Genomic DNA, 5,045 nt, shown 5'->3' on the forward strand with positions numbered 1-5,045 from the left:
TCTTGAGATGAAAAAGGGCGAAGCTTATCTGAGCATACTTCTCAAGGCCTGAGTGAAGGTTCAGTTGAGCCCATGGCACTGGCCACCAATTTGAAAACAAATTGAAATCCTGTAAACAAGACATTATGCAATGTGTGCTGACTGTGGTGGTAAGTATTTAATCAGTGTCTTCCTGACAGCTCACCTTTTACAGCAGTTTGGCTTAATTTTCTGCTAATGATGGTATGGGAATCACCCAGAGCATACACCTAGCTTGCCTCTCTGCTGACAGAAAATGGCTTGAGAGAAGCAAATGATACATGAGCAGCCATATACTACATCTAGCAATATTTTGAAGTCAGTGTAGGAATTAGCTCTTTCACTGAAAGAGACACTACAAATGAGGTTAATCAAGGTCACAGTGCTACAAAAGAAATAAATCTTTTTTCAAGTCTGTGCTGTAGGATCTTATTAGAAAACAAAGGACACTGACACTTTGATTTGGTACAGCCTGTCCTCCAGAGCCTGTAAATGGTACAACAATTTATATCCCTTGAGGATCTGGCCCACATGTTTTATGTAAATTCCACTTTTTTTTTTTTCTCTAAACCACCAGCATCCAACCCATGATAATAAACAGGAAAGTGAGTAACAAGTAATATAGACTATATGGTGAACTGCTTCCTGAAACAATGAGTTGGTTCTGCTTTCAGTTACTTTTGTACTGTGCCACTGAGTCTTGAAAAAAGGTGCATGGTGTGCCCAAGACTGAATTGTTTCATTTTCAAGAGCTGTATTTAAGAAAAGAGAGGAAAAAGGAAAATTCAGTCAAATGAAGCAATAAACTCAGAGAAGTTCTATTTGAAGAAAATCTGCAGTGTTTATCACTAGCTCCACATCCCTGGCAAGTCGACATTTCAGAAAGGACTTTCACAGTTCTGTTCAGCTTGCTTGAGAGACAGCATTGATGCCTACACCAGAATGAGCACAAATCATGCACAAGTAAGTTGTTTACACTGTCAGTCATTAGCCAGACATTTGGAGTGCTGAAGAACATTGGTATAAAGAGTCTGTCTGGTGCTCAGACCTGAACATCTCTATCAGCTCACCTTGCAGCTTGGTACTCCCAAGTGGACCTGGTATTCCCCTGGGGCTCAGCCAGTGCTGAGGAGCCTGCAGGGATGTGCTCAGGGGCCTCATGCATACTATCTGCTCCTGTTTGTCCAGTACAACATTTGCTTCTGTCATACTGATCTTCTTGGACAACTCTTTCCTGGCTGAGCCTTCATAAAGTAGCACCTTTATTCTACATTTCGAGGGAAGTCAGTCCATTGTTGCTGCTGTTATTCACTAAAAGGATGTGTGAAATGGGCTCAAGAAGTCTAAGGGCAGTCTCGAGCCCTGTTCCTTCATCACTGTGAGTACGAAATAATTCCCAAATTAATACAAATCACAGTATTACCACAAGAACTTTTGGTTGGATAATTTCTTTCAATAACTGGGTTCCAGTTTTGACCAACCAAGGAGAGTTACCATATCTTGCCAGAAAGAGTTTTTCATGTGTAAACTCCCACATTTGGGAAAACAAAAGAAATTACTTTTGAGGTCAGGGAAGAAGTGCAACAAAGACGTGAAACAACTCAGTGAAAAGTGGGAGTCTGTGATTTTAGATACTCTTAAAACATGGCTCAGATGGCCTCAGAAATTTGATCAGTTCATCAGTGCAGTAACCTGTGACTCATGAAATAAGCTGCTTTAAATATGCTAGGTTTTTATAGAAAATGCATTGACCAACTGTCCACAGTCCATTAGCAATGAACAATCTGTGCTTGGCTTTCTATGAGCAGCTCCTTTTGGCCTCTCATGGTTTTTGTTTCCTTTTAATGTGGCATGCAAGAAGGGAGGTGTGCAATGGAGTGACACCACAGCTTCCTACAAGCAGCCAATTGCTAATGAAAAATGTGCACAGTTACCTATGCCTAATTTGATGGACTGAACTTGCTATGTTTCAAACCACATTGAACTAAAGCACATTGACAGTGATGAGTGGGTCACTCTTGCCAGCACAAACACATCAGTACGTTCAGTTTTGTGAATACATTAGCACTGTGGATGCACTTTGCACGAAAGCCTTGTGTTTTAACTGGATGTTTTGTGTCTGCATTGATGTTGCATCAGTCCAGAGTAATTTTGCCCTTATAGCCCAGATACAGCTTTGTTCTGAGTAAAGTAAGCAGGTTCAGTAGGAACTGAACTTGATCTAAGATCAAAAAGTAAAATTTGATTTTGTTAGTCTGTCCTCTTCCTTCCTACCATGTTTCCCTTTCCCTTAGAGGTGGCAATTTGTAGCTGTCAAGGCATTTTGCTAGCTACAGCAATGACTAAATGGAAAGCATTTAATTTTGGAGAAACTGCAAGAGTGTTCTTGCATTATTTCTCCATCACCTTTGCTTTTCTCCCATAATTTGAATTGCAATTACTACAAATGACACTATGTAGCTTTTATCAGTTGTGGACCACAATTTTAGACTTTGGACTAACATTCTTGATAATATTGTATCTAAACAACTTTGCAGGTGCTGATGTGTGAGCACATGGTCACTGTAAAATGAACTGGGACCACTTGCTTAGTAAAACTGTAGTGAGAAATACATGTTACTTGGATGCAAAGCCATGTTTGAGGGGATCAATACCTTTCCCTTCATTGTTGGGGCAAGGTGTTTTTTTTTTGTAAGGAGCAAAGTGTAAGGGATGCAGAGCATTGTGCACCTGAGTGGTTGCCTCTCCTCTGCCTTTATAGTGTATGGTTTTGATTTTTATCCTTCAAAGTAACACTTTATGATACCCTGATTTAACCTGCCAGTTTGTACACTCATCTTCCTAAAAATCATTCCGCTTCTAAGCTTTTCTCTAAACTTTGCAAAAACACTTTGGTTTCCTGACGCTTCAGGAAACTGACAGCATCTTTACACAGCTCCTGATGTCCTCAGATCTGAGGCTGGCCCCTGTGCACGGGGCACTGTCCCTTGGCAATGCTGAGCACTCTTTGACTTGGGAAACAGCCATCAGCCTGTGGCAACCTCAGAGTGCAATGGAGCTGAGTGGAGGTGACAGCTTTTTTAGGTCTGAAAAAGAAAAACAGGGAGCAAATGGGACAGGAGGTTATGGAGGGGTACAGATTAGTTGTCCAAGGCATTGGTCCCAGGCTCGGCCCAGTGGGGTACAAAGCCCCCTGTGCCCCAGGAGGTCACTGGGCGGTGGCTGGCAGTGGAACCAGGTGGGTGCTTTCCAGGAAGCAGCCTCCCCTGGCTTCCTCCCTCACAGACAGAGCTCCTGAGTGTGGTGCAGCAGGTGGGGAGTCTCTGTGCTCTGCACTTGCTGCCTTTACCTCCATTGCTGCTGGGCAGCAGGGATTTAATCCGGCCAGCCACTCATCTGCCCTTTCTCGTTCTGCAGAGGATGAGCCAGCTAAGCCCAAAATGCTGATGCTCAGGCTGAGGCTTGGTGCTGGGACGGGCCCTTGGTGGCCCAGATGGAGCTGGATGGGTGGTGTGTGCCTGCAGAGGGGGAGAGATGCCCCCCTCCCTGTCACACAGCTCTGGTCCCCCGAGAGAGTGGACACGAGGATCTCATGAAAGGCTCCTCTTGCAGACAGGGATGTGTCCCAGCATGGGCAAAGCCCCTGTGACACAGGCTGAAGCTCGCAGCTAGAGAGCCAGGGAGCAGGGAGCCAGGGAATTAGGGAGCAGGGAAGCCAGGGAGTCAGGAGCAGGGAGCAGGGAGTCAGGGAGCAGGGAGCCAGGGAGCCAGGGAGTCAGGGAGCCAGGGAATCAGGGAGTCAGGGAGCAGGGAGCCAGCATCCCAGTGCCAGCACTTTCATCTGAGAGAAGGCGGATGGCAGGCATGCAGAAGGGTTAGTCATGTGGGAAGAAGGCTGCCCAGGGGATTAAAAGGACCATTTGCCCAGCCCCCGTTCAAAGCACGAGGAAGAGGAGAGGATGGGGGATTGATGCCCAGGTGCAGCTGAGGCAGCACGGCTCCTCGCCAGACGCTGCTGCAGGGACATGTGCGGAGGGGCTGAAGCCACCTCTGGGCTGTTCACTGCCTCCACAAAGCCACTTTATGGGAGTCCTCAGAGCAAGGATTTGCCAGGTATTCCACTGAAGTGAGCTGCTCTTTGGCAGAGGGCAGAGGAGGGGCACAGAGGGGCAGCTGCAGCCTTGTGCAGGCGGTGAGGTGGCCCTGCCATGGCAGCTCGGTCTCCCTGGGGATGCTCCAGGACAGGCAATCCCTGTGCAGCCACAGCCTTTCAGAGCCCTTCTGCACAAAGTGGCCACTGAGTAAGGCTTCTGTCTGTCCTTTATGCACTAGGCAGGATGACAAAGTGTAACAGAGAGCTTAAACAGTGCTCCTGTGTGGAAAAATTGCCCTGATAATGATATTTAAAGCCATTTTAAGGCTGTGTGGTGCCCAGTAGACAACACAGGGGTTTTTATTGAGGCATGTCCTAACTGCAATTCTCTGTTATTGCAGTCCTAGTTTCATAGCACAGCTCAGCCAACAACATGAGTGGTGAGGCAGAAAACTGCTCTAACAGAGCCAGAGCACAGATGAACATCAGTGGGCAGCTCTTTCTGCAGATGTCAGCCAGCTCGTACCCTGGGGACAGGACTGGGAGTACCAGGTAGGAGCTGGGAGCCACAGCTCTGCTGCAGACGGGAGAGGTGGAGGGGAGAATGGTACCTGGGAGGAGAAGGAGCCTGTGCCAGCATGTCAGGTTACAGGCAGCCTTTGTGCTGTGGCAGTGGCAAACTGACACAGCCCTTTGCTCCTGCCAAGCAGGCTGGCTGCCATCACACACAGCAGTGGATTTCACTGAGACACGGTTTAAACCTCCAGCTGCTCCTCTATCACCCAAACCCATGGCTGCTCCCTTGCTGCCCTTGGAGGTTTGAATTTCCTGAAAAGGCTCGAGGTACTTCCCTTCCTCAGCTGTTTACTGTTTCCTTTTTACTGTGGTACAACTGTCTTCATGCTCTCATCAGCTTTCCAGGCCAGCATGAAGG

The sequence above is a fragment of the Molothrus ater genome, chromosome 2 (genome assembly GCF_012460135.2).
Source record: "Molothrus ater isolate BHLD 08-10-18 breed brown headed cowbird chromosome 2, BPBGC_Mater_1.1, whole genome shotgun sequence".
NCBI classification, from domain to species: Eukaryota; Metazoa; Chordata; class Aves; order Passeriformes; family Icteridae; genus Molothrus; species Molothrus ater.